Below are 22,776 nucleotides of genomic sequence, written 5' to 3'. Positions count from 1 at the left end.
GTACCGCTTACCAGCGGGAAGGTAAACGGCGTTCCGTGTGCTGTGCTGGCTCGCCAGATGCAGCTTTGTCACGCTGGCCACGTGACCCGGAAGTGTCTCCGGACAGCGCTGGCCCCCGGCCAATAGAGTGAGATGGGCGCACAAACCCCAGAGTCTGTCAAGACTGGCCCGTTCGGGCAGGGGTACCTTTACCTTTTTATTGTCCTAAAAAATTTGTAAAACCAATAAAAAAAATTATATATAAAAAAAAAAGAACCACAGCCGAGATCCACAGCCTGAGTCTGAAATAGTGCTTGATAGAGTGCTGGATCCTGAAACAGAGACACTGTCTGAAACTGAGCCTGACGCTTAAATGTAGCCAGGGGCAGAGGGAGAGGCAGAGCCTGATACAGTGCTTGATACACCATAGGAGCCTGAAGCAGAGACACAGCCAGATCCAGAGACACAGCCAGAGCCAGAACAAAACCCTAATTCAGAACCAGAGCCTGAAAGAGAGCCAGAGCCAGAAACAGTACTTAATAGAGTGCCAGAGCCTGAAACAGAGGCAGAGACAGATACAGGGCTTGAAACAGCGTCGGAGCCTGAAACAGAGAAACAGCGTGAAACAGAGACAAAGGCTGAGACACAGGCCGAGCCTGAAATAGAGCTAGAATAAGTGCTAGAGCCAAAGACTGAGACAAAGCCTAATAAAGAGCAGAAGCCTGAGCCTGAAACAGTGCTTGATACAGTGCCAGAGCCTGAAACAGAACCAGAGCCACAGCTACAGCCATAGTGCCACAGCCTGAGTCTGCAACAGTGTTTGATACAGCGCCAGAGCCTGAAACAGAGACACAGCCTGAAACAGAACCTGAGCCTGGTTATTAGCATGGCAATTAAAGAAGAGAGAGGCAGAAAGGCTTATAAATAGAGTTAAGTGCAAAGGCAAAATAATAAACAACCCTAAAGAAATAAACGATTTCTTGAATTCTTTAGAGAAATCTATAAGGAAGGAAATGAAACAACGGAAGAAGTTAAAAAACATTTAGAACAGAACTGGAATGGAGTTTTTCCAAGCTACTGAGGCTGCTGAGTGCCCAAAGTTAAATCGGCACAATTATAAAACCTGGGCAAAATGGTGTGAGAGTTTGCTGCGTCAGTCTGGAGTGTGGCATACTGTGTCTGAAGCCCCTCCAGTTCCTCTGACAGATAGATGGAGAGCCCAGAATTCGAGGGCCATTGACGTAATAGTCTTGTCCGTCTCTCTGGAGGAAATTAAAACGTTAGCTGGCAACGTGACTGCACGTAAGATGTGGAATGCTTTGAAGATAGCCCAACTGCCAGTCATCCCAGCCCAGAGTTTGACTGCATCGGAGGTCCTGGCTGTTTCCCAGAATGCGAGTGAATGCAGGGATGCTGAGGGCACCGGTTGCAAGCTGCAGGGGGAGCTGACTGTGATGTCATCCCAGGCAGCATTCCAGCCTCCAGGGGGAGCCAAGGAGTCGGCAGCTGAGAACTCTGTTTCTCATGGGAGCCAAGGTCATTCTCACAGATACCGGAAGGCCAGAAGTAAACAGAGGCAGATGCCTGCAGATGGCCAGAAGCAGAGGGAGGGTGAAGAGCCCACGCCAATGGAAAACAAGGCTTTGTTTGCTGGCACAGCTTCACCAAAGGCTAAAGGCATGTCTGATGGCCAGGAGCAGGGGGGCAAGCTGCAAAAGCCCACGCCGGTGGAAAACAAGGTTTTGCTTGCCAGAAAGACTGCTCCAAAGGCCCAGGGCAGGTTTGTTATTGATTCGGGGTGTACCCGCCATGTCTCAAAAGACCGCCATCTCTTTATCTCCTTCAAACCTCAAGAAGGTGAGCTCCACCTGGCTGATGGAAAGATGTTGCGAATCGCAGGAGAAGGGACTGTGAGACTGGCAAGTCTGCACACTACCATCAAAGATGTACTATATGTTCCAGGTGCTGCAGACAATTTGCTCAGTGTCCCACAGCTTACTGGGCGTGGTTTTGAGATGTCCTTCAAGAGGAGCGTCTGTGTCATCAGAAAAGGCAAAGAGGACATTTTGCATGCAAAGTTTATCGATGGTTTGTTCTGTATAACTTATGATGACAATGGTGCTGTTGCTGTGTCTAATGCTGATTCTTGTTGTGTTGCACAAACTAACAAAGTTCTTCATGCAGGATGCATTCACGATGCACACAGAAGGTTTTGTCACCTCTCTTGGAAGGCACTGGCCAAGATGCCAGAGATGGTTGAGGGTTTGAACATCAAACCCTGTAAGTTTCACATGAAATGTGTATCTTGTGCAGAGAACAAGGTGAAGGTTGCTCCAAAAGGCAAGGAGTCTAGCAGGCAGGCTTTCTCCTAAGAAAGAGGAGATGAGTCCAGAAGACTTGCGTCTAGTACGCAGATCTGAAAGAGCCACAAAGGGCAGACCTCCAAAGAGATTTGCTGATGAGTTTGCTAAGACAGCAACTGCTGTTCTTAGTAGCTCAGAGAAGGTATGGGAACCTTCAAGCTTCAAAGAGGTTCAGGAGTTAACCTCTAAAGATGCTGAGCCTTGGCTTAATGCCATGAAGGCTGAAGTTGATTCCTTGAATAGGAACCAAACTTGGGAACTGGTACCGGTAGTCCCAGGAATGAGACTGGTTGGCAGCAAATGGGTCTTCAAGGCCAAGACAGACCAGAATGGCAAGGTTGTCAGACACAAAGCCAGATTGGTTGCCAGAGGTTTTTCACAGGTACCAGGACAGGATTACCACGAGACCTATTCACCCACAGTCAAATATGAGAGCATTCGGCTGATGCTCAAGATCGCTGCGGAGGAGAAACTGCATGTTTCCCATCATGACATTAATACAGCTTTTTTGTATGGGATTTTGGGGGAGGAGCTGTTTATGCTTCCACCTGATGGGATGCAGATACAGAAGGGAATGGTCTGTAAACTGCGGAAATCCTTATATGGTCTCAAGCAGAGTGCCAGGTGTTGGAACACAAAGCTCACTGAGACATTGCTTTCTCTAGGTTTTCACCAGGGCAAAGCTGATCCATGTGTGTTTGTCAAGGAGGAGGGGCAAAACAAACTGTATTGTTTATGTTTTGTTGATGATCTTCTGATGTTTTGGAAGAATCAGGCTTTTTATCAAAGCACACTAGCTCAGCTGAAGGAGCACTTTGACATGAAGGATCTTGGTGAGGTATCCAACTATCTTTCTCTGCAGGTGGAGAGGGACCAAGCAGGTAATTTTCTGGTACACCAAACACAGAAAATTGCTGATGTATTAACCAGGTTGAATTTGGTTGATGCAAACCCAGCAGACACACCGATGGTGACAGGTTACCAGGTAGACAGTACTGCTGAAGTGTTTTCTGACACTACGCTGTACAGATGCATTCTAGGCAAGTTGAATTTCATTGCTAGATGTTCAAGACCCGACATAGCTGTAAGCACTAACCTGCTTAGCAGACATGCTAACAATCCTACTGTTCAGGATTGGAAAGCTCTGAAGCGCATAGCCCGCTATTTGAAAGGGACTTTGCACTACAGGCTGAGGTTCACCAGTCAGAAGACTGGAGGTCTTGAAATCTTTGCAGATGCAAGTTTTGGAAGTGACACCACGGATGGTACTAGCACTTCTGGAGTATGCTACATGTACAACCACTGCCTGTTTGACTGGTTGTGCAGGAAGCAGACGACAGTAAGCCTAAGTTCCTGTGAAGCAGAACTCAATGCTCTGTCATTTTCACTCATGGATTGTGAATGGTTGATGCAACTGTTTAAGGACATCAGAGTTTATGTGAAATGTCCTGTACAAGTGTATCAAGACAATAGATCGTGTTTGGCTTTGCTGAACTCAGAGAGTTGCAAGCAAAGAACCAAGTACGTGCAGATTAAGCTACATTGTGCAAGAGAGTGTATTCAGAAAGGACTCATTCAGGTGTCCTACATGCCAGGAAATGAAATTCCTGCTGATCTGTTGTCTAAGGTTGTTAACAGAGAACAACTTAAGGTTTACGTACAAAGGTTGCAATTGGGTTGAACCACAGGTACTACGGGTTACACGGAAAGGGGGAGGATGTTAGGATATTTCCGTTCCACCTTAAAAGGAAGCAGGATGTTTGTGTCACAGCCTGCGTATTTCCTCTTTTCACAGGATGTTTCTGTTGTGTCTTTTGCTTTCGTTTTCTCACTCTCAGGCAGTCATGTCTTTCTTTGTTCTGATCAACGCTGAATAAAACTTGTAAATAATGCTCTCCTGAGTGCGACTTTTGCTGTGCATTATCTGCTGATAGAGTGTGCATGAGCTCTAGAATGTGGCAAGATATTTTCTAGAAACTCATGTCGCTAATTGCTGATACTGCGTGCTTACGGGAGATCGATGGATCGTCCGGCAGACGGCTTGGGGCCATGATGGACTTTGTCTCCCTGGCAGTATCCCAATTGTTGGAAAGATATCAAAAGACAGTTGGAGACATGGACAAGGTTAAATTTATCATTCCTGGGCCGTATTTCGGTAATTAAAATGATAGTTTTACCGAAGCTACTCTTTCTATTCCAAACGATTCCAATTACAGGAAAGACCAGCAGTATCAACAAGTGGCAAAAAGAAATTTCTAAATTTTTGTGGAAGGGTAAAAGACCAAGAGTAAAGCATAAGATATTAATAGATACTGTAGAAAGAGGTGGCTACGGGTTACCGGATGTGAAGCTATATTACGAAGCCTCATGTCTTCTCTGGTTGAAAGATTGGTATTTATTTTAAAATTGGGATATTTTAGATCTAGAAGGTCATGACACCCGTTTTGGGTGGCATGGCTATCTTAATTATGGGAAAATAAAGACGCATAGGAGTTTTTCAAATCATATAATAAGAAATGCTATATATAAGGAATGGGGAAAATACAAAAGATATTTGGAACAGAAAACCCCAAGATGCAACTCGCCACTAGAAGCAATTGCTGTTAAAAAAAGCAACAACATCAAAGAGAACTGGATATCGTATAACACAATATTAAGGGGGGGGAGTGTGAGGAATCAAGCCTTTATCAGGAGAAACTGGCAACTCTCCCAGGCACCCGGCTTGGTCTCCTGTTGACCTCCCTGTCTGCTTTCCCGGCAAGATCCAGGCAGAGGTCGTGATAGGTGATCCTTCTCAGCGTGAGAAGAACACCCCCCCCCCTCTTTCCTGCCCCCCCCCCGGGCAGGGGAAAGAGATAGACAGAAACGTATTTACATGCCTTTATTTCTGTCTTTGCAGCATTACAGAAAACATGACTGCTCTCTTCATACTCCTGCAGTTGAGAGAGAACAAACACTTCCTGTCCGGCTCATAGTACACTCTGAGCTAATTCCGGTGCCCTTTGCACTGTGAATTGACTGTCCCTCTGTTTCCCACGGAACAGTCCCAACATTCCCATTATGTTTTGTTTTCAAGCTACCAGCAGCTCGCGGCTGCATTGCTTCAATATCGTAATATACTCCCCCATATGAATCAATGTGCGCTGCGAGCAAAGCGTGATCCAGAGAAGAAAACAAACAGTTGTTATACATATAACACTCCCCTGTTGTTTCAGTTCCACCCTTGGAACTACCCACCACTGGTTTCCCCAGTGTACCTCTCTGGTTGTCTGACTTCCAAGGAAGGAGTGCATCTGCATTTCTTTGGCTAGGGAATGTAGTGTTACGCTTAGCAACTCTCTGTTGTGTCTTTGTCTCTGACTTAGACACAGCTTCAACCTGTCTTGAGTTGTCAACAATAGTAACACATGCAACAGCTGAGTTAGCAAACTCTTTTGAATAACTCTTGGGTGGTACACCCTTTGTAACTCTCTCAGACCTACGTATGAGGTGCTGATCCTCTCTGCTCACTGGTTCAGTCTCAGGACTCTTTGGAGAACCAGTTCCAATAGTAAACAGTGGTTCATCCTTCACCTGTGAAGGTCTAGCCATTGTGTGAGACTTCCTCTCAATGACTGTGTCAACTGAGCTCTCCGAGCTATCACTGTTACTCTCAGTGACACTGTAATCAGTAAAATCACCATCATCATCTGAATTGTCCTCTGTGGGAAATGTGGGAACAATTACTCTCTCCTGTTCAGGAGCACTCTAGAAATTTCGTGAGAATCGCCTGACCAGATTCAGACAAAATTACTCTGTAGAGACCCTTTTCATAACCCACAAAAGTTCCTCTAGCATTCTTTACTCCACCTGGAGCTTCAGTCTTTACATGAGACCCAAAAACCTTAAAATGGGCAACAGAAGGTTTTCTGTGGAATAGCTTTTCAAAAGGAGAACTTCCTAAATCTTTTGAAACCTTTCTCATCCAACTGTAACAAAAACACATTAACGACTCCGCCCAATACTCATGTGGCAAATGTGAACTCAAGAATTGCGCCTTCATGCCATTTTGCAATTCTTTGTTCACTTGCACACAGACACTTTTGTTCCATGCTTCTGCTGAAACAGCTGTCTTGTGCCTTATCCCTTTCTTATCCAGGAAATCCTGAAAATCCTGTAAAAGAAAAACTGGCTTTTCATCTGTGAAAAGACAATCAATGTTAGCATCATGAACATTTTTAACCTTGTCACAAAACTCTTTAAACCTTTCTAAGGCTTCTTGGGGTTTCTGCAATATATATACCCACACATAATGAGAGAAATAATCCACACACACAAGATAATATCTTGCATTGCCTCTAGATGGTGCTAGAGGACCAATCACATCAGCATACACTCGCTGAAATGCCCTGTCAACCTCGTTCGCCTTCTTAACGTCCTTCGTCATACCTGCAAGAGAAATCATGTTAGATTCAGATGCATTACAATTTATGCAATCACTTTGATCAAAAGTCAACAAATACAGTCCATCTTTCTCTCTGGCAGAAAGATACAGCTCTCCATCTTTGAAGATTTTACAGCTCTCTATCATAATACAAAGTCAGTCCATTCTTTGTGATCTGTGAAACACTCAGCAGATTGAACTTTAAATCAGGAACCAAATACACATTGTTAATAGTCAAGTTCAGACTCTCAAGATACACAGTTCCAAACCCGGTCGCTTTCAGCTCCTGGCCATTGGCCTGTTTCACAGTGAAGCTTTGCTTCTTAAACGTTGAAAACAGATCTCTGTGCGACGTCATGTGTTGCGTGCATCCCGTGTCAAGAACAAAAGTGTTCTCTGTTGAAAATGCGGCTTTTGTTGACAGCAATGCTTTTGCAGGTTTCACCTGGGACTTGGTACGACTTTTGCCTGACGCCTCAGGCTTTGCAGAGCTCCCCTTAGCTCCTTTCTGTTGACGTGGCTTCTTACAATTCCGCTGGAGATGCCCAGTCTGTCCACAATTGAAACAACGGACAACGTTCAAAGCAACAGCCTGTTCTTCACTTGCAATAGCAGCGGGGGTGCTTGAACTCCGAGCTTCTCTCCCCCTGTCTTTGACATCTATTGCAGCAAGTCTGTCTTTCTCATTGAGAATCATGGCACATATTCTCTCCGTCGTAAGATCTCGAGCAGGTAGAGAACCCAGCTGACTTGCAACTGTTTTATAAGTCCGATTAAGGCTGTTAATAATCATGAAGCAGAATATCTCTTCCTGTAGAGGGAAATTGCGTTCCGCCATCTGCTGGCGTAAGAATTTCATCTCTGTCAGATGCGCTCGTACATCTCCATCAGGCGCTAGCCTCAGATTGGTCAGTTTTTCAAAATGCAGCAACGCTGAAGAACCAGCATCTCTCTGATGTATTCTACGCAGCGTTTGCCAAATCTCACGCACGTATTCCAAATCCTGAATATGCACGAGTTGATCATTTGAGATACACAGAATTATGGCCGTCCTGGCTCTCACATTCTGTGAATTCCAACCTGGCATTGGTGCAGCAGGGATGGGGTTATCAATCACCCCAAAAATCCTCTGATTCTGAAGCAGGGCTTTCATCTTTACAGACCATGAGGAATAATTTGTTAGGATATTTCCGTTCCACCTTAAAAGGGAGCAGGCTTTGTGAGTCACAGAGTCTGCGCATGTCCTGTTCACAGGATGCTTGTGTTTGCTGTTGCTTTCGATTTCTCAGTCGGTCGGAGACACTGACTCAGAACGGTCATGTTTTTCTTTGTTCTGATCAACGCTAAATAAAGTCTGTAGATATGCTCTCCTGTTGTGCATCTTCTGCTGTGTGCATTATCTGCTAATAAAGAGTGTACACGAGCCCAGGAATGTGGCAAGGTATTTCCAGGAAACTCGTGTCGCTAGAAGCTGCGTGACTGCAGGGATCGATGGATCGTCTGGCAGCCGGCTTGGGGCCATGATGGACTATATCTCCCTGGCAGTATCCCAACATAATTGTCATTAGTCAGTGGAGGTGGGTAAGGTAAGCCTCCCCCCTTCTTGGTATCCATTTTGAATCCAAGCCTCAGCTCTCACTCTCAAGCCTGTAAAATTCCAAGAGTCTATTGGCTGTTCACTGCGTTGCACTTTGCAGCTAAACGCAGGCTGTTTTGAAAGTCCCTCCAAGAGCAGTGAGATAGCAGACAAAACAAACGCTGGAATTTTTGCCAGTGTTTTTCCAGCCTTTCACAGTCCCAGCCCCTTTTCCGTTGGCTAGTAACTTTCCACTTTACTGACGTTTCGTTGCTTAGCAACTGGCTTATCAAGACTCAGGAATGCGAAGAATGTGGCTCTCTCTCAGTGCTGTTTTCATCCAAAAGCAGACACTCAGTGAACCGAAGAATGCTTCAATTCGCGTTCACTCTCACAGCCATAAAATCACCATACCTTGAGGGAATCCGTTGCTCAGCAAAAACACCTCCTCCGGTGCTCAGCCGTCCTTATAGCTTCCATCCGCACGCTACCATATCTTCCTTATGTGCTTGCAGAGGATGAAGTACGATCCATCAACCTCTCTTGTTGCTTTCATGGATCAAAACCATCGGCTACATGCTACCGGATGTCGGAAATCAAGCCTTTATCTGGAGAAACTGGCAACTCTCCCAGGCACCCGGCTTGTTGGAGATGTGGAGGAAATAACGGTGACATGAGCCACATGTGGTGGACGTGTGAAAAGATTAAGATTTTTTTTTGGGGGGGGGAATATACGATGAATTAAAAAAGATGATGGGGATAACTTTTACGAAAAAAACAGAGGCATTTCTATGAAGTATTTTAGATAAAGAGATCCCAAAAAATCTAAGAGAGGTATTCTTGTATGCAACCGCAACAGCTCGTATACTTGTGGCCAAGGGATGGAAAGATCACGAGGCTCCAAAAATAACAGATTGGCAAATCAAATTACAGGAATTGGTGGAGACAGCTCAATTGACTAGCAAACTCAGAGGAATCTCAAAGCAAAAATTTGCAGAAAAATGGGATGGTTATACAAGATACGTTCAAAAATACAATAATAGTTTTGACTCCTTGCTAGCATTTGAGTGATAAAGGAACTAAAAGAAGGTGGACAACAATTAAGGATTTATTATGTTTTCAGAATGTATTGGAAAATTTATATAGAAAAGATTATTGTTTTGTGTACATTTCATTGTAAGAATGGAAACAGAGCCAGAGCCACAGTCACAGCCTAAGTCTGAAACAGTCCTTGATAGAGTGCCAGAGCCAGTCCTTGATAGAGTGCCAGAGCCCTGAATCAGTGCCAGAACCAAGCCCTCATTCAAAACCAGAGCCTGAGAAAGAGCCAGAACCAGAGCAACAGCCACAGCCTGAGTCTGAAACAGCCCTTGATAGAGAGCCAGAATCAGAGAATCAGAATCCGAGTCAGAACCAGATCTTCGGTAAAGACGTGGTCTGGTCTTAGCGCAACTGCTCCTCCCACCCGCGATAACAGAGATTGGGTGTTCCAATACATCCACCCGTAGGGAACCTGCCCCAGCCATTCTGTTGGCTGAGGGCCCCTCCCAGGCAGCCCTGACCCTTTCCACTTAAAAAGCAAAATACAAACTATACAATAACCTAAAAAAATAGTAAAAGAAAAACAAAGCAAGAAACAATTATGCTAAACTTAAAATAATCCCCGCCCCAACTAAACATTTGTCCCACCCCAGAAAGAAAATAACAACAACAACAAACCAACGTTTGAGGTGCAACAGAGACACAGCCAGAGACAGAGCGAGACCCTGAATCAGTGCCATAACCAAGCCCTTATTCAGAACCAGAGCCTGAAAAAGAGCCACAGGCCGAACAAGAGCAGCAGTCACAGCCACAGCCACGAGCCACAGCCTGAGTCTGCAACAGTACTTGATACAGTGCCGGAGCCTGAAACAGAGACACAGCCTCAAACAGAGCCTGAGCCTGAAACAGAGGCAGAGCCACAGCAATAGCCAGAGTCTGAAACAGTCCTTGATCGAGTGCCAGAGCCAGAGTGAGACCCTGAATCAGAGCCAGAGCCAGAGCCTCATTCAGAGCCAGGGCTGAAAGAAAGCCAGAGCCAGAGCCAGAGCCAGAGCCAGAGCCAGAGCCAGAGCCAGAGCCAGAGCCAGAAATAGGGCTTGATACAGGGCCGGAGCGCAAAACATAGCTGCAGCCACAGCCTAGAGCCACAGCCTGAGTCTGCAACAGTACTTGATACAGTGCCGGAGCTGGAGCTGGAGCCAGAGCCAGAGCCAGAGACACAGCCAGAGCCAGAACAAAACCCTAATTCAGAACCAGAGCCTGAAAGAGAGCCAGAGCCAGAAACAGTGCTTGATAGAGTGCCAGAGCCTGAAACAGAACCAGAGCCACAGCTACAGCCATAGTGCCACAGCCTGAGTCTGCAACAGTGTTTGATACAGCGCTGGATACAGTGTTTGATACAGAGCCAGACCCTGAAACATAGCTGGGTCAGAGGCAGAGGAAGAGCCATCATGAGACCCTGAATCAGAGTCAGAACCAAATCTTCATTCAGAACCAGACCCTGAAAGACAGCCAGAGCCACAGACAGAGCCACAGCCGAGATCCACAGCCACAGCCGAGATCCACAGCCTGAGTCTGAAATAGTGCTTGATAGAGTGCTGGATCCTGAAACAGAGACACTGTCTGAAACTGAGCCCGATGCTTAAACGTAGCCAGGGTCAGAGGGAGAGGCAGAGCCTGATACAGTGCTTTATACAGCATAGGAGCCTGAAGCAGAGACACAGCCAGATCCAGAGACACAGCCAGAGCCAGAACAAAACCCTAATTCAGAACCAGAGCCTGAAAGAGAGCCAGAGCCAGAAACAGTGCTTGATAGAGTGCCAGAGCCTGAAACAGAACCAGAGCCACAGCTACAGCCATAGTGCCACAGCCTGAGTCTGCAACAGTGTTTGATACAGCGCTGGAGCCTGAAACAGAGACACAGCCTGAAACAAAACCTGAGCCTGGTTATTAGCATGGCCATTAAAGAAGAGAGAGGCAGAAAGGCTTATAAATAGAGTTAAGTGCAAAGGCAAAATAATAAACAACCCTAAAGAAATAGAGAAACGATTTCTCGAATTCTTTAGAGAAATCTATAAGGAAGGAAATGAAACAACAGAAGAAGTTAAAGAACATTTAGAACAGAACTGTCTTCCGAAACTTACTAAAGAACAAAAAGAACTGTTGAATGCCCCTATTACATCGTACGAAATGCAAAGAGCAATTAAGGAAGCAAAGATAGGAAAGCCACCAGGGCCAGACGGCCTACCGGCAATATATTATAAAAAAATGGAGCCTTGGGGCACAGAAGGTTAACCCTTCTGTAGATCGTAAAGCAATTAGCAGGAGTACACAGTACTCCTTTGCTGTTTACTGTCGAGAGAGCAGTAAACAAGTCCCACACGTTTCTTCTGTCCTACTATCCCTTTATTTGCTCTAATATAGTGTGTTTACAATTAATAAAGACCATCAGATTCAAGCTGCATTTTCTCTGCGTCTTCTCTCTCAGTGCAGCGGCTGAACTGCTTTCGGTTCCCACTCAGCTCACAGCATTCCAAGCTGCTTTCATCACGTCCTGGCTTACTTCCCTTGTAAGCGCCTCCTCTCAGGCTTGAGGCACAGAAGGTTAACCCTTCGCTACACCCAACACCCCCTCTTGCCTCGCGCCTGAGGGGAGAATCAACCCTTGGTCGTCCCAAACCCAGACCTTCGCAAAACTCCCCATGTCTATGGAAGGTGAGTGGCTTCGTGAACCCATCAGCTAGGTTCTTGGCAGAGGGACAATACTTCAGCGCAACTAATCCCCCCTGAACGCTCTGGCACACATTCCAAAAGCGAATGTCTAGGTGTTTAGTTCTAGCCTTAAACTGACCTGACTCTGCCAAACGCAGGCATGGTTGATTGTCCTCGAAAACATATATCGGCAGACAATCCACTTTGCAGAGTTCCTGCACTAAGCAAGCATAGAACTTCTCTGCACACCTCTGAAAGAGCACTAAACTCAGCCTCAGTGGATGAGAGCGCTATAAGACTTTGCTTCTTAGACCTCCATCCAACTACTGAGTTCCCAAACTTCACCACTAGGCCAGACACAGACTTGCGATCCTCAAGATTAGCCCAATCCGAGTCCACAAGACAAGTCAGTTTGACTTCTCCAGGTGCCGGCAACCTAAGACAAAAGTTTTTGGTTTCCTGCAAATACCTCAGAACTCTCTTGATGCCATTCCAGGCTTGCACACTAGGGTTTGAAGCTTCCCTGCTGAGCAGATTGACAGCAAATGCTATATCAGGTCTGCTCCACTGGGACAAGTACAACAAACTCCCTAGGGCTGACTGAAACACTTCAGTATTTTCGAACGCAGCGCGTTCTACTTGCTGGCTGTCCTTTACAAAACTAGTCTCCATAGGACTTCTCACTCCTGCACAATCACTCATCCTCATTTTCTGAAGCAATTGCTCAATTTTGCCTCTCTGGCTGAGCAAGAAGCTTCCATCCTGTGCACGCTCAACACTGACACCTAGGTAGGTTTTGACAGCACCAAGCTGTTTAAGATTGAACTGTTTACCTAGCTCTTTGGCAAACTTCTCTGCCTGTTCATCTGTCTCTGAGAAAAACAACAAGTCATCAACCCAGATCTGCAAATACTCTTGTGTTGCCCCTGATCCTCTGAAATAAAAGCAACTATCAGCAACACTTCTCCTGAAACCTAGCTCTTCTAAGGCTTCATTCAGGCACATGTTCCAGTTTCTGGCAGATTGACGTAATCCATAGATGGATTTGTGCAATCTCCACACAACATCCTGCCTTAAGTTCTCAAACCCCGGAGGAGGAATCATGTACAGCTCCTCCTGGAGATCTGAGTTAAGGTAGGCAACATCCACATCAAAGTGGTTTACCTTCCAGCCTCTCTGTGCTGCACAAGCTAAAAGCGTTCTCAGAGTCTCCGCTCGTGACGTTGGCGAATACACCTTCGTGAAGTGTATTCCCTTCCTCTGAGTAAATCCTCGAGCAACTAACCTGGCTTTATACTGTGGTTCTCCAGCGTCAGTGGGTTTCAAGCGGTAAACCCACCTGCAACTCACAGCCTGCTTGTCTGGTGGCAACTCTGTGAGTGAGAACACACATAGATATTTCATGGACTTCATCTCTTTGTCCATTGCCCTGTGCCACTTGCCTGCTTCTTCCTCAGGTAAACTCTGAATATCCTCGAAGGATTCAGGTTCACATCTGGCTGAACCTACCCAGACGCCTGAAGCGTCGTACCTATCAGGAGGCCTCCTTGTCCTCGCTGATCTCCACAGTGTGAATCCTGGCGACCCTGCTGCTTCACTGGGTCCAGCTAAATCATCTTCAGTGTCTTCCCCCTCTGACCTGCTGCGCCTCTTGGGCCTTACAGCTGGTCCAGCAGGTGAGGAAGGCTCCCTCTTTGGCTCAAATTTGACACTTGCCTGAAGAGGTGTTCGAGAGAGCAGTAAACAAGTCCCACAGGTTTCTTCTGTCCTACTATCCCTTTATTTGCTCAAATATAGTGTGTTTACAATTAATAAAGACCATCAGATTCAAGCTGCATTTTCTCTGCGTCCTTCTCTCTTAGTGCAGCGGCTGAACTGCTTTCGGTTCCCACTCAGCTCACAGCATTCCAAGCTGCTTTCATCACGTCCTGGCTTACTTCCCTTGTAAGCGCCTCCTCTCAGGCTTGAGGCACAGAAGGTTAACCCTTCACTACACCCAACAAGCCAGAATCAGAGAATCAGAATCAGAGTCAGAACCAGATCTTCAGTAAAGACGTGGTCTGGTCTTAGCGCAACTGCTCCTCCCACCCGCGATAACAGAGATTGGGTGTTCCAATACATCCCCCCGTAGGGAACCTGCCCCAGCCATTCTGTTGGCTGAGGGCCCCTCCCAGGCAGCCCTGACCCTTTCCAATTAAAAAGCAAAATACAAACTATACAATAACCTAAAAAAATAGTAAAAGAAAAACAAAGCAAGAAACAATTATGCTAAACTTAAAATAATCCCCGCCCCAACTAAACATTTGTCCCACCCCAGAAAGAAAATAACAACAACAACAAACCACCGTTTGAGGTGCAACAGAGACACAGCCAGAGACAGAGCGAGACCCTGAATCAGTGCCATAACCAAGCCCTTATTCAGAACCAGAGCCTGAAAAAGACCCACAGGCCGAACAAGAGCAGCAGTCACAGCCACAGCCACGAGCCACAGCCTGAGTCTGCAACAGTACTTGATACAGTGCCGGAGCCTGAAACAGAGACACAGCCTCAAACAGAGCCTGAGCCTGAAACAGAGGCAGAGCCACAGCAACAGCCAGAGTCTGAAACAGTCCTTGATCGAGTGCCAGAGCCAGAGTGAGACCCTGAATCAGAGCCAGAGCCTCATTTAGAGCCAGAGCTGAAAGAAAGCCAGAGCCAGAGCCAGAGCCAGAGCCAGAGCCAGAGCCAGAGCCAGAGCCAGAGCCAGAAATAGGGCTTGATACAGGGCCGGAGCGCAAAACATAGCTGCAGCCACAGCCTAGAGCCACAGCCTGAGTCTGCAACAGTACTTGATACAGTGCCGGAGCTGGAGCTGGAGCCAGAGCCAGAGACACAGCCAGAGCCAGAACAAAACCCTAATTCAGAACCAGAGCCTGAAAGAGAGCCAGACCCTGAAACATAGCTGGGTCAGAGGCAGAGGAAGAGGCATCATGAGACCCTGAATCAGAGTCAGAACCAGATCTTCATTCAGAACCAGACCCTGAAAGAGAGCCAGAGCCACAGACGGAGCCTAGAGCCACAGCCGAGATCCACAGCCACAGCTGGATCCTGAGTGCTGGATCCTGAAACAGAGACACTGTCTGAAACTGAGCCTGACGCTTAAACGTAGCCAGGGGCAGAGGGAGAGGCAGAGCCTGATACAGTGCTTGATACAGCATAGGAGCCTGAAGCAGAAACACAGCCAGATCCAGAGACACAGCCAGAGCCAGAACAAAACCCTAATTCAGAACCAGAGCCTGAAAGAGAGCCAGAGCCAGAAACAGTGCTTGAAAGAGTGCCAGAGCCTGAAACAGAGGCAGAGGCAGATACAGGGCTTGAAACAGCGTTGGAGCCTGAAACAGAGAAACAGCGTGAAACAGAGACAAAAGCTGAGACACAGGTCGAGCCTGAAATAGAGCTAGAATAAGTGCTAGAGCCAAAGACTGAGACAAAGCCTAATAAAGAGCAGAAGCCTGAGCCTGAGCCTGAGCCTGAGCCTGAGCCTGAGCCTGAGCCTGAGCCTCAACCTGAGCCTCAGCCTCAGCCTCAGCCTCAGCCTCAGCCTCAGCCTCAGCCGGAGCCTGAGCCTGAGCCTGAGCCTGAAACAGTGCTTGATACAGTGCCAGAGCCTGAAACAGAACCAGAGCCACAGCTACAGCCATAGTGCCACAGCCTGAGTCTGCAACAGTGTTTGATACAGAGCTGGAGCCTGAAACAGAGACACAACCTGAAACAGAACCTGAGCCTGGTTATTAGCACGGCAATTAAAGAAGAGAGAGGCAGAAAGGCTTATAAATAGAGTTAAGTGCAAAGGCAAAATAATAAACAACCCTAAAGAAATAGAGAAACGATTTCTCGAATTCTTTAGAGAAATCTATAAGGAAGGAAATGAAACAACAGAAGAAGTTAAAGAACATTTAGAACAGAACTGTCTTCCGAAACTTACTAAAGAACAAAAAGAGGAGCTTCCGGAGGCGGCGCAAAACAAGCAATGGCGGTCCTCTTCGCGCTGTGAAGAGGGGCTCCGCAGAAAAGGGTCGTTCGCTGCGGCAAAGCGACGACCCACCAAGATAAACCACGAGCAGAGTGAGCTCGTGGCCGTGGGACTCGGCGGGCACCTGGAGCGACCCCCAAAACGAAGAAGGGACCCCGTAAGGGGCTCCGGAAGCACGGAGGGGAAGCGGTGCTGAGAGTTCATCGCTCTTTCTGCGGGAGCGAAGCCGCGCGGCTGTTGCTGACGAGCGCTGACCTTTCTTCCTTAAATATTGGATTACAAATTATCTACTCGTGAGTAAGAGTTGTTTTACATTGGATTACAAATTTATGAATTCGGCTGAAAGCGGGAGACGAAAAAAAGGAAGTCCGTCTTCCGGCAATGCTTACAGATCAAAGGCAAAGAACTGACAAGCTGGTAGCAGGGGAAAGGGATTTTAAACCTTCTATAAAACATCGTGTGCTGGAGGAGTTGGCAATTGAAGGGAAAGGCAAGTTTCTTCTCTCTTTTCTTTTCCTTGTGGGACGATTTAAATTGAGAACTTTCCTCCCTCTGTGGACTTTGTAAATTGAAGAAACCAAACCTCGGGCTGACAGAGGGGAAGTGAGCTGTCTTTGCGGATACAGTATATATTTGAAATTGTCACATTGTTATATTGGGACGCTAGTGGAAGATACAATTAAGCAACTGTAACTTGCACCTCTTAGAAGCAACCAAATGGTAACTGGGGAAAGGCTCTGCAAGTGGAAAAAGTTTTTATGACTATTGTTAAGTTATTTAGCTGCAGGGACTTTAATGGCGGCTAAACTTTTCTCCTTCTCCCCTGAACTGTAACAATACTCCCTCTAGTGGAGTTAGGGATTTACAAACTCCTGGGAACTAACTTTGTTTTGACTCTCAGCTGTTTTGTTATCTACATTGAGGACTGTCTTTCTCATGGAACATTTGACAACTTGACCTTGACTCATAGACAGGTGTGGAATGAGTGGCCCTCCGAAAACAAGATCTGCAAAAGCGAAAGCAGGGAAAGGCCAACTTGTGCAAACAACTCTGACTTCTCAGTCTCGCAGATCATCTGTCCCTGCTGTATTAAAGGGAGTCGAACTCCCAACAACAGCCCTATTAAAGGAAGCTGAACAGCCAACAACAGAGGATATGGCTGCAGGGGGATCTGATACCCTTCTAAATGAAATGTTACAACAATTTGCAATTTTAAATAAGAAGGTTGATGACCAAACAGCAAAAATTGACTTAGCCACATCCTCTATTACAAAACTATCTGAACAAGTGGCACAACATTCACAAGCAATTGGGAATTTAAAAGACGCCACCTCTGAGAATCGGAAATTGGCTGAGGCAGCAAATGAAAAAGCGGAGCAAGTGAATCAGAAAGTGGATGAATTGAAAGGAGAGGTAAGGCCACTACATAAACACATCAGTGACCAGCAGGCCTACCTGTCTATGGTCGAATTGAGAAATCGGGAAAATAATTTGAGATTACGCTCTATCCCAGAGCTTGAGAAAGAGGATTTGACCGGCTATTTGACAGCAGAATTTTCTAAGTTCTGGGGTATAGTGGAAGACAAAGATTTTAAAATAACAACTGCGTTTAGACTGGGAAGAGCAGCAAAGAAGGACAGGCCCAGAGACTGTCTGATTATTCTGAGGACTAAACAGGAGAGAGACAAAATACTTGACCTTCATTTTAATAAATCACTTGAGATCCAGGACAGAAGAGCGGAGATTTACAAGGATATACCAAAACAATTACTGGATCTCAGAGCTATATATACTGATTTAGCAAGACTTTTGAGAGGCAACGGAATACCCTACAGGTGGGAGTTTCCACAAGGTCTATCATTTAACTACAAAGGAAAGAAGGTTAGAATCAAAACAAAAGAGGACAACCAGAAGTTCCTGCACGACCACGGAGAGGATCTACAGAAGGGAACAGCAGTTCCTTGGCCTCCACCACAGCCTGGAATAGCACCAATACCTACACCCTCGGATTCGGAAGAAAAGAAGGACACCCCAGAATAGAAACAACAGACTGATTCAGGATGTCTCTGCAGCTGTACAGTTGGAACATTAATGGAGCAAATTCCCCGGAGAAAAGGAAAAGGATTTTTCATATTTTGAAAAAAGAACATTTGGATATAATTTGCCTGCAGGAAACACATGTGACTAGACTCCATAGGAAAGTGTTAATTAATAAAAGACTAGGCCAAGAATTTATCTCATCAGACAGAGTTAAAAAGAGAGGTGTGGTGATCTACGCAAAGGAGAACTTGTCACCGAAATTTTTGTTTAAAGATGAACAAGGAAGAATTCTGGCAATTGAAATACAAACTCAAGGAGAAAAAGTTTTGATATTAGGAGTCTACGCACCAAATGAGGGGAAATCGGAATTTTACAAGAAGCTGCATGAGACTTTGCTGGACTATTTGGACTATTCGAACATTATTATGATGGGAGATATGAATGGGGTGGTCTCCACCTTTATGGATAAGTCACAAAATCAAAATTTAACTAAGGATGGCAGACTACCGAAAACCTTTTTTGAACTGACAGACAATATGGACTTGATTGATATTTGGCGGACAAGGAACCCTCTAGGTAAAGAAGGAACTTTCTTTTCTGAGGCCCACCTGTCATGGACAAGAATCGACCAAATTTGGACAACTAGAGGGCTGGCACCGAAGACTACAAGAGTGGAAATCTGCCCAAAGACTTGCTCCGACCACAATGCCCTGAAAATGGAAGTGAGATTTACTCCAGCCGGCTCCTTTAGATGGAAAATGAATGACAGCCTGTTTAGAGATCAAGAGTTGGTAAAGAAGGCCCAAAAAACTTTAAAGGACTATTTTGAAATTAATTTGAACACTTCGGTGGAAAAAAGAACGATCTGGGACGCAAGTAAAGCTGTAATGAGAGGGTTTCTGATACAACAAAATACGATCAAGAAAAAACTCTGGAATGGAAAAAAGGATAAAATATTAGAGAAGATAAGAGATGGAGAGAAAAGACTGAGATCTAAACCAAAATCAAAAGAGATTCTGCGAGAAATTAAATTCCACCAGTCACAATATATGAAATTGATAAATCAAGAAGTGGAATGGAAAATTAAACAAATGAGACAAAGATCTTTTGAGTCAGCGAATAAATGTGGGAAACTGCTGGCATGGCAGCTGAAAAAAAGACAGAAACTGAACTATGTCACTAATCTAGAGGTGGAAGGGAAAAATATCCAGAAACCAGGCGAAATTAGAAAGTGTTTCCAGAAGTACTTTAAAAAGTTGTATACACAAGGGCCTGAGGAAATGTCTGAGATGGACCAGTTTTTGAATCTTAACGGTTTACCAGAATTATCTCAGGAGAAGAGATCAATCTTGAACTGTAAAATAACACAACAGGAAATTGAGGATGCCACTCAGAGTATGCAGCTGGGCAAATCTCCAGGCCCAGATGGACTTACCTCCAAGTATTATAGGACATTGAAAGACTATTTGATACAACCACTAATGGAGGTGTGTAACCAGATTATGGGGGGAGGAAGGGCACCGGAAACGTGGAAAGAAGCCTTCATCACATTGATACCCAAAGTGGAAACTGAAAAGACTCAACTTAGAAACTACCGTCCCATCTCACTCCTAAATGTGGATTACAAAATATTTGCAGACGTTTTGGCAAGTAGATTTAAAAAGGTTTTAAATGAAGTAATTCACAAGGACCAAGCAGGCTTTCTCCCTGGTAGGCATTTGTTTGACAATACTAGGAATATTATAGATATTCTGGAACTTTTGCAAACAAACATTAATACTAAAGCAGTGTTAATCTTTATTGATGCAGAGAAGGCCTTTGACAATATTTCTTGGAAGTTTATGAAGGAAAACTTGGAAGGGATGGGAGTGGGACGGGAGTTTGAAAATGGCATAGAAGCAATCTATTCAGAACAAAAAGCTAAGTTGATAGTGAACAATGTGGTGACAGAGGAGTTTCATATCGAAAAAGGAACACGCCAGGGGTGCCCTCTATCCCCTCTATTATTTATATCAGTCCTGGAGGTGCTGCTGAATATGATTAGGAGGGACCGGCAAATACAAGGGATACGGGTCGGAGCGAAACAATATAAACTGAAAGCATTTGCAGATGATTTAGTTTTGACATTACAGGAGCCAGAATCTAGCACAAAAAGAGTTCTAGAACTGATTCAAGAATTTGGTCGGGTGGCAGGATTTAAATTGAATAAACAGAAAACCAAGGTTTTAGGGGAAAATTTGACACCTTTAGAAACAGAGGTGTTTCAGAGGGAAACAGAGCTAACTGTGGTTAAAAAAGTGAAGTACCTGGGGGTAAACTTGACGTCTAAAAATTTGAATCTGTTTAAAGACAACTATGAAAAATGTTGGTTAGAAGTTAAGAAAGATCTAGAAACTTGGTCAAGATTGAAGCTTTCCTTGCTGGGCTGAATTGCAGTTGTAAAAATGAATGTTTTGCCAAAGATGTTGTTTTTATTTCAAACCTTGCAGATCGTGGACAGAGTGGAATGTTTTGGAAAGTGGCAGAAGGACATTTCAAAGTTTGTTTGGCAGGGCAAAAAGCCCCGAATTAAGTTTAAAATACTAACTGATGCAAAAGAAAGAGGGGGGTTTGCCCTGCCAGATTTAAGGTTATATTACGAAGCTGCAGCCTTCTGCTGGATGAAGGATTGGATTTTATTAGAGAACACAGATGTCCTAGATCTGGAAGGTTTTAATAACTCGTTAGGATGGCATGCGTATTTGTGGTACGGCAAGGTAAAAACACATGGAATGTTCAAAAACCATATTGTCAGGAAAGCAATTCTCATGGTCTGGATGAAATACAAAGACTTACTTGAAAGTAAGACTCCGAGGTGGCTATCACCAATAGAGGCCAAGGCTCGGAAAAAACCCAATATGGAGGCCGGCTGGCCGAAATATTGGGAAATAATAGAAAACATTGGAGATAACTGGAGGTTGCAGAGCTATGAAAAACTAAAGGATAAGGTGCAAGATTGGTTTCACTATGCCCAAATTAATGAGGTTGTTAAGTTGGACAAAAAAATAGGATTCCAGGTGGAAAAATCGAAACTTGAGACAGAGCTGTTAGAACCAAAGACCAAGGTTTTATCGAGAATGTATAACTTGCTGCTTAAATGGAACACCCAGGATGAGACAGTTAAATCAGCCATGATAAAGTGGGCTCAAGACATTGGGTACAACATTATGTCTGAAGACTGGGAGAAGTTATGTACCACTGGTATTAAATTTACGGCATGTAATGCCCTGAAAGAAAATATTATGAAAATGATATATAGGTGGTACATGACCCCAGTCAAGCTTGCTAAGATATACCATTTGTCTGATAATAAATGTTGGAAGTGTAAGGAAGCTGAAGGGACATTCTTTCACCTTTGGTGGACTTGTCCAAGAGTGAAGGCCTTCTGGGAAATGATTTACAACGAGTTAAAAAAGGTGTTTAAGTACACCTTTCCTAAGAAACCGGAGGCCTTCCTCTTGGGCATTGTGGGCCAAAAGGTGTTAAAGAAGGATAGAACGTTTTTTATGTATGCAACTACAGCAGCAAGAATTCTTATCGCCAAACTCTGGAAGACTCAAGATTTGCCCACGCTGGAAGAGTGGCAAACGCAACTGATGGACTACATGGAACTGGCCGAGATGACTGTCAGGATCCGAGATTTGGGAGAAGAAGCAATGGAGGAGGACTGGAAAAAATTTAAGGATTACTTGCAAAAATTTTATAAGTTATATGAACTATAGGAGTGCACACGATTCGGAAGGATAGCCCCAGCAACGAGAGTGGAATATATATGAAATTAGATAATAATAATGAAAGAACCAATGTTTAAATGTTTTTAAAAGGATAATATACGTGTTTATTGAGTAATTTGGACAATAAGTAATTTAAACTTAAAAGGCATTTGAAAGTACAAAAGAAACACATGAAATAAGGTTATAATTTGCTGATAAATTTATTGTTGAGAATGCACTGCACAGGAGATGTGGGGAAGTCCGTTGGTGGATTGAAATAAGCTTTGGAAATAATTTGTTTTTCTTTTTTCTTTCTTTCTTTTTCTTGTTTTCTTCGTTGTTCTGAGCTGTATATTTCTATCTGGAAAAAATGCAATAAAAAAATTATATATATAAAAAAATAAAGAACAAAAAGAACTGTTGAATGTGTGGGAGTCGGAATTTAAGAGGTTAAGTTGTTCCCATGATGCCTCAACATTCTGACGTCAGCTTTGGAAGCTGGGAGGAGTTTTCTGTTCTGTTCCTCTCGGTCTTTGAGAGAGAAGGACGCAGTTTGTCATGGCTGCGAGAAGTCCAGGAGTTTTCTGAGAAATGATGCAATAAAGAACTGTAAATGGACAATCAGGCACTCTGTGTATTTGTCTGAAGCTACGTGACAGCTTTGCCGCTGTGTTTAACTCTGCTAGGCGTGACTGAACAGAGCAGAATGCGCAGCTGATGGGAAGCGCGCCGGACCGCTGTAAAGAGCTAAGTTGGGTCGTAAACCAATTAGCAGGTCACGCCCTAATCAATAAATTCCACAGGTTATGGAGCCTTAATTACCGCTTGTAAAGCTGTCGCTGGAGGCTGCAGGAATGCTTTGAAGTTTGCGTTCTGAG

The 22,776-nt window shown here is 44.8% G+C and overlaps 1 long non-coding RNA gene across 1 annotated transcript in view; it reads left to right on the top strand.

Annotated features, from left to right (window-relative positions):
- LOC309523243 overlaps nucleotides 1-22,511 on the top strand; it is a 346,511-nt gene extending 324,000 nt beyond the window's left edge. Inside the window, exon 2 of the long non-coding RNA XR_014215292.1 lies at nucleotides 22,407-22,511. This is a non-coding gene — a long non-coding RNA (uncharacterized lncRNA). The remainder of the gene's footprint in view (nucleotides 1-22,406) is intronic.
- The last annotated feature ends 265 nt before the right edge of the window (nucleotides 22,512-22,776 follow it).

Source organism: Podarcis vaucheri (assembly GCF_965113315.1).
Source record: "Podarcis vaucheri genome assembly, chromosome: W".
In the NCBI taxonomy this organism is placed as follows: Eukaryota; Metazoa; Chordata; class Lepidosauria; order Squamata; family Lacertidae; genus Podarcis; species Podarcis vaucheri.
Note: the sequence above shows the minus strand (reverse complement) of the source record. Positions and strands in the feature narration are given on the sequence as shown.